The following is a 7,981-nucleotide window of genomic DNA, read 5'->3' on the forward strand; positions in this document are numbered from 1 at the left end:
TCGTGCTCCAACAACTCCTGCTCCTCCGCCATGCGGTCGCGCTCCAAAAACTCCTCGATCTGCGCATTGCCATCTAAAGACAGATAGAATGCCTCCTCCCTCCGTGTGCCTTCCGGTGAAAAACCGAACACTAGTTCTGGCGGTGACCGCCTCCGGCGTCGCCTACCGCGGACGGGTGGGGGCATGGAGGACGTGGCGAGCGACGTCGGGCTGGTGGGGGCTTATGAGGATGTGGCGAGTTGGGTCATGGTGGCACTGGAGAAGGCCGGGAAACAGTACTTGTAGGGGGGAGGTAGCGCGACAGTCATCAGAATTCAATGCATAATGGCTTAGCGCGCCAGCTTGCCGTGGAAAACTAGGGAAACTGAAATTATGACTGTGTTGTCCCGTCCCGTCTGGGTCGCACGCCGGCATGGCGGTCAAACGAGTGCACTCGAATCATCTCCCTCCTTGTCAATAATAATTTCACGGATTTAAAAAGCCCGCAACAATTAAAGCATATCTTTTTTCGCATCAGTTAGCTGCCTTAATTACGGCCGGCCGCATGCAGGCACTCAGAATCGCTCGCAGGCAGTACATGAAGCAGCATGCAACGAGTCGCAGCCGAGGGCACGCATGCAGCTACTTAAATCTTTGGATTTAATTAGGCTTAAACTTCTGCATGCCGTTAATTATTGCCATGCCTTAGTCTTGCTGCTTTCACGGGACTAATAAACCCGGACGAAGGGAGTACCTTGGTTGGTGAGAGGTTTGAATTAAGCCCTGCAAACCGGAAAGGAGGTACTAGTACGTGCGTGATCCGCTATTTATTCGTGTAGGATCGAGTAGGTCGTTTCTTGAATTGAGCCCTGCAAACCTGAAAGGAGGTAGTACGTGCGTGATCCGCTATTTATCCGTGTAGGATCGATAGTGTAGCTTGTCAGTTTCTTCAGAGGTGGGCATTTTTATCCGTGTAGGATCGATAGTGTAGCTTGTCAGTTTCTTTAGAGGTAGGCATTTTTATTCAAAAAACTGCCACTTCGCATCTTGCCTCGCAAATAAAACTGCCAGTAGCGCATTTGTAGGCTAGCTAGTGATCGATTAGTAACTTGTAAACACTGAGCGAACAGAAATAAGTAACTGTCAATGCATCTCAATAATTCACATATCATATACAAATATGTAGCTCCAAAAGCAAAGATCAGCCACTTCGGATCTTGCGTCGCAACTAAAACTAACTAGTATGATTCCCATACATAAGATCAACATGTTAATGCATCTCAATGATTCACAGATCATATACAAATATGTAGCTCCAAAAGCAAAGATCTAGAAAAAACATCTGTTCTTCCTACTAACATGGATGCTTCTCTTGGCAAACATTCAGTACAGACTGAAAGACAAATTTGTTTGTGAAGTCTACAATTCCTCTTGCAAATGTAAGTGGTTTCACCAACAGCTGGAACCATGAGAATGAACCACACATGATGGAGGAACATCCACTGCAATATGATTTGGTCTTCTCTCGATCACACCGCGAGACTATTTGTGGAATACAAACTTTAACTTAGGGAAAATGATGCCCATTGTATAATCAGACCAAAGCAATGAAGCACCTAGTGTTGGCTAGTAAAAAGTACAGTACTACTTTTCTGCAGTCCATGAAGTGACTATCCAATATTTGTGTCTATTTTCAAATGGCACTGCATGCAGTGACTATACTATTCTCTTGTGCAGTTCAACCAAAATTGCGGACACTTTGTTTGTTTGCCAAATAGCAACGGGCAGACATCTCTATCTGCACAAATATCAAGCAGCTAGTAAACATATACCACACCATGTTCGCAGTGATGGAAGAGGTGAAATCGATACAATCGACATTAAGCATCCAATCATTGAATCCTATCCTGCACCTCCAATGTAGGTCCACCCTGCCAATAAATTCACATGCAAACCACTAGTATTACTATCTAATGACAGTACAAAAAGAGTAGCAAGATAGTAGCAAACCATGTACCTTCGTAATGAACAGCTCATAGTGCCACCAATTGGATATAAAGGTTTGGAAAAAAACATGCTCCTAATGTTGATCCAGTTGGACTTTTTGTGCAGCTCCACTAAAATTGAGCATCCCTGTTTGCATAGATATTGAAAGTGTGATTACTATAAAAGTGGCACTAGTTGAAGCATAGACTCACAAATATAAGCATTCCAATTTCTTAATGGGAAAAGGTAGCAAGACTGTTTCTAACCACCTGTTTGAAGGAATAAATAAAGCAACAGCGGCTGATGTCAGGAAGGCATACATAGTTTTTTCTGAAAAACTGAGCCATTCCTGACCTTTCCTCTTCTTTTAAGCAAATTTTGTGCAGTTCTACTAAAATAAAATGCCATCACCGCCTTGACAATTTAGTGACATTGTACAAAAGGAAATGACTTAACATTACATCATGATGACGGGTATGTAGTAGACAGGCATTAGAGACAAACATACAGACCTCCTCCGATAACATAATGAACATTAATTTTAACAAAGGTGTGACTAGCTTTACCGGGATAATTTGAGTGAACTCTACACCCTCTGTTCCTTAATATAAGACGTTTTCGCTGTTCAATTTAAAGTACCCAAACGTCTAGTATTTAGAAAAACAGGTAGTAGTTTTCTTGAGCACATATCTAGGAAAGCTTGCCACACTTTATTTATGTCCATACGCTAATGCAACACCATTAGAATACTACAAATATACACTAATCCAGTGGCTAGTGCAACAGTAGAGTAGTTAGTTTATTACAGGGTACAGTACAATGGTTTTACTGAACATATTTCAATAAACTCTAGCACTAGAAGGTTTCTATAAGAATTAACAATACAAAATGTAAAGGTAACAAGTTTCAGCATTGGTATACTAGCTGTGCATGAGCATTAAACCAAATACAGAATTCTGAAGGTAACTAGCATTGTTAACTAATGGCAGTATAAAAAAATTGCAAACCATGTACCTCCAAGGTAAATATCATTTCGAACTTGGGGGGGGCTTAAAAATTGCTATCCCAATCTTGATAATCGATCAAACATAAAAACTTGATCGAACGAATCAAGAGAACAGCCGGACGAGGAGGTGCCCACTCTTGACCTTTCCTCTTGTCTTCATAATTATCTGTGCAGTTTAACCAAAATAAAATTACATCGAGGCCTTGGCATTTTGGTGACACTGTACAAAAAAATTAACTTATCTCATGAAAGTGAGGTATGTAATCTATAAGCATTAACAGTGCAAAAATCTGAAGGTACTAACAAGTTTCATCGTTGGTATACCGGCTATGCAACATCATTAGAATGCCTTAGCTGAAAAATATTTAATACATCCACAATCAACAGCTTACCCTGAAATGATCCAGTGACATTAAATGGCACTTCTTAAATTTATCTGTGGCATTAGACTGAGAGCGGCATTAGTTAAATGTGGCATCACTTTAGCAGTAGCATTGCTTGACTTGACTGCTGGCGTTATACTAACAGCAAAAAAAGTGGCAATAAGAGCATGGGAGGCCCATTCGGACAGTGGGCGCACTAGTACGATGTACCTCCACGGACGCAGAGTGGTGAGGGAGGTATGGTTGCCCAGAGCAACAAATATACAGGCAGCATATGTGGATTACGTCCCATTTTTGTTCTCTTTAGCCACCTTTTTCCTATGTGAGGACAACAAACCGATCGACCTGGTCATTCTCTATTGCGTTGTCATGCCTTTCTACCCTTCTTCAACCAAGAGACACGAGACTCGTTCCTTAGCTACTGATTTTCCCCTTTTCAACCTAGATGCGGGTTCGATGCCTACTCTCTTGGACAGTACAGTCTCCCTTCCTTTCCTTATTCAACCCAGACATGCATTAGTCTGCATGAATTAGGGTTTCCTTTAATAGTGCAAATTATGGTTTTCGTCTGCGTGGCCAACAGAGCAGACGATAGCAAATTGGGAAGATGGTGGAGTGGAAAAAGACCCACATGCAATGACGTGCCAGATGGGGCAATAGACCAAGGGTATGGTTCGAAAAGAGGTAGCATACTTGAGGGTCGGCGGGAAGTGGCTTCGCTCGTGGTCGTCGTCCTCCGCACACACTACGGCAGCGATCTCGCGCGGGCGCTAGGTTTGAGAGGACGGCCTTGTCGTCAGTGCGTGACCTCGCTCGCCGATGACGAGTGCGTCAATGTTGCACGTCCTTTTCTTCCCCTGCGGATCTGTGACCACCGGTGAGGAGGGAGAGAGGGGCCGTCTTTTTTAGATCTGGAGAGAGGGTGGTAGTGTGAGAAGCAAGTGGGCAGCCATTGGCAAGAAAGCGCTGAAGCTCCAGCCTATATATCTTCTTTATACTACTAGTACTGGAGGTGGAGTAGTGGTAGAGCAGTTTATATTTTCTCTGTGTATAGTACCAGTTAGTCGTGCTTCAAAACTGAATGGCACGCCATTAAAAAATAAAGGCCGATAACTAATGCGGCACCTCGGGCCAACGCGGCCAGATCACATTTTGCATGAGAAATTACACACCATGTTTCATTGACATGTGGTCCCGTTCCACATATCAGTGAGACGACGGCGAGTAGTAGGAGTATTTCCAAACCGACGTGTAGGCCGGGGCGCCCCTTCGTGAACCGTGGCAAACTGGAAACCGTCCATCGACTCTTTGCCTTTCCCTCTCGATTTGGAACTACTGTCGCACGCTCTTCCTCTTCCTCCTCCATTTTCCTTCAGCCCTTCACCCTTTCTTCTGCCATTGTTCGATCGTATTCTCCATGGAGGGAACAGGACGGAAACGACCCCATTATTCTTGCCCCGATCTGAAAGATGACGTGGTGGAGGAACTCATTGATCGGTGTGACGTCATCACCTCGGCTAGCATGGCACGTTCGTTCAAGCCCATTCTCGACTCAACTAATAACATCATTACAAGGAACCCAAGAGTCAAGGAGCGGTTTGATCTCCCCTATCTTCTTCGCCGTGACCCTGATGACTGGCGCCGTCGCGATGGAGGCCTCGCCCTTTGCAAGTTGATGCCGCTTGATAATGATACGTATGATGTTAAGATGCCATCGCTTGAGGGCAAGGCTTGGGCAGGCGCAAATGGAGATTGGGTTGTTTACATTGGGTCCAACTGCGAGTGGGAACTTGTGAATGTGTACACTCGTGACCGGGTTCCACTTCCAAAAATCTCAGCAGACTACCCAGAGGTTGAGAACACCGGTATTGTACGCACGTTCAAATACAATCATGGTGACTATCTTCTACGGAAGATAGCAATTTCTCGAGTCCCCAACCACTCTTGGAATTACAACAACTATGAAGTTGTTGCTATCTTCGACAAGCTTGTTGTCGTCGTTAGTGGTTTGACTGGATGGATATTGCTCAAAAATCAGTTTCTGTACACGGATGAGTACAGTGATGCAATTCAATACGAGGGCCTTGTGTTTGCTACCACCACTCGTGGCACTATTTTTGCATGGCACCCTCGTTGTTTCGGTACGTTTGTCTTCCACCGTAATTATAATTGTTTCATCCACATGCATGCGGGTTAGCAAGTTTCCCTTTAGACTGGTCATAGTGGGGAGTAACTTAGACTAGTAACATGCATATGTTACTAGTTTATGTTACTACCTCTATAGTGCATAGTATCTTAGATTAGTATCATAGGTGGTCTCATTTATTGCCATGCATGACACATAGTAGCATCACATTTATTATGTTATGATATCTACCTATGTTACTATAACCATCTCTCGCTTCCTTAATTGCCTGCCACATAAGCATGTTTGCGAGTCCGAAGTGCATTATACTACTTATGTTACCCCCACTATGGCCAGCCTTACTAATTAACCTTCTTCTTGTGTTTCCAAGGTCCTGTGAACATTCCACCACCTATACTTGAAGATTTTTATAACCAAGGGGGAGATGATGATGGTGATGATCACGAGCATGAGGAAGAGCAACGCCCATATACTAATTGGCGCCTGGCAACTAATTTTGATGGATCACCTCTTCTCGTGTGTATATAGCCCACTGATGATGTTACTCCTAAGGAAGCAAGTGTAGTATCCCATGGTCACACTCTCCGGACCTATTCCAACACCCGTTGCATGGTATTCGGGATGGATACTAGTGTGCTAGCGCCAACTCCTTCTCCCTGGTACAAAATTGATAGTCTTGGAGAAAACTTGCTCTTCCTTGGACAAAACTATCCAATGATGGTGAAAGGCGATCCAACTTCTGTTGACACAACGTTACTACCATTTATGAGAAGCAACTGTGTCTATACCTCGGACATTTGGGTGGTTCCCTACCCTGGTACTGATATAGTAGGCCGCTTCAGCCTAGATGATCAGTCCCGCGTTGGTCTCCAGATCGACAATGGATGGCCCGTCCCAGAGAATCACTTGTGGTTCAAAGCAAGCATTTCCAACGTAGAGGAATGATTGAGTTGAAGTTCATTTCATTGCTTGTTATTTGTTGTGTGGTGAAAACTTTAGTATTTATAATGTATCCTCGTTGTCGATGTGGGTTGATGACCTGTTGTATGTAATAAAATGATATGCCTGTGATAAACTTACTAAATTTATGAATGGCTTTCGAGTTGCTTCTGTGAGCGAGTGGTGCGACGAGGCAAAAAAATATTTTCCGAATACATAATTGTACGTGCATTGCAACAGGTTATCGGATGAGGCCAATCAATAGTGGTAGTACACTATTTGTACTAGCTTCACATGCTTCGCGCGTCGTGCGGGTGTTTTTACTGTAGCCATACTGTACTACGTAACCAGCACCTCGAATCCTCGATACTAGTAGTACTATATACTACTAGTAAGTAGTAGGAGTAGTAGGGTGGCATGGGCCAGAACAAGCATTCACGTCCAGGGGTACGGCACACGCTACCAGCACGACTTCCATCTAACACCATATTTCTTGGAGTCCGTGCTAGAGCAATCTCTTCAACCTCATCGTTTCTCTAACTCAGCCATCATGCGGCGGGCGAGGTGGGAGTTTGCCGATACTTGGTTTCCTCAACTGTGGTCCCACTTGTAAGACCAACTCCAACGCTCTATCAATATATGGATGTACTCTTCTTCCCAATACAAAAACTTGCATCCATTCTACTCCATCCATTCTACTGAGTTGGATTAGTGCCTTCTCGATGCATTCATTGTTGATCTGCGGAGGCTCGATCTTGCGTGCTTCATTCTTCTTCGAGTGTAAAGAAGTAGATGTTGCTTCCTTGCATCTAGTCTCATGTCTAGCCTCTATTCTAGTACTCCCTTTGGTCCGTTTTTCTCTGTGTCTAAGCAGCAACACGCATACCAAGTAGGAGTATCAACAAGTGCACTAATCTCATCTATAGCCTCTGTGCTAGCTAAAAGTGATAGAACATCTACTAAATTGTGCTCTATCAATATATGGATGTACTCTTCTTCCCAATATAAAAAATTGCATCCATTCTACTCCCTCCGTTGCACAATACATGCCTTCTATTTGTCAAAATATATATGTATCTAGACATGTTTTAGTATATAGGTACATCCATTTTTGGACAAATGGAAGTCAAGTATTTTGGAACGGAGGGAGTACACAATAAAAAATTTAATTTAGCACACTAGTCTAATCCGAGAGCACAACCTAACATTTGGTCGGGTTCTTCCTCCTTTTGCCGACACGTGGGACATACAGCATCCAGGTCGTGTCATGAAAGAAAATAGAGTGGTAGTTGAAGCCACGAGATGTGCATCTTGGGTTAAACTGTAAATAGAATCTTACTACTCTTGAGTAACTCCAAAAGCGGCCACCGAAGATCTTTCTTGGATTTGTTTTTCATCACCAGCACGTCGAGGTGAAAGATGTGCAGGTTCAGTGGGTCCGCTTGCGTTTTCACTGACATGTGGGACCACATGTGAGCAAACAGACAATGGGCTCCACGCGTCCGCTGGCTGGCTGAGAAGAGAGATAGAGGAGTGCTGAGC

Source organism: Triticum aestivum, chromosome 3B (genome assembly GCF_018294505.1).
Source record: "Triticum aestivum cultivar Chinese Spring chromosome 3B, IWGSC CS RefSeq v2.1, whole genome shotgun sequence".
Classification (NCBI taxonomy): Eukaryota; Viridiplantae; Streptophyta; class Magnoliopsida; order Poales; family Poaceae; genus Triticum; species Triticum aestivum.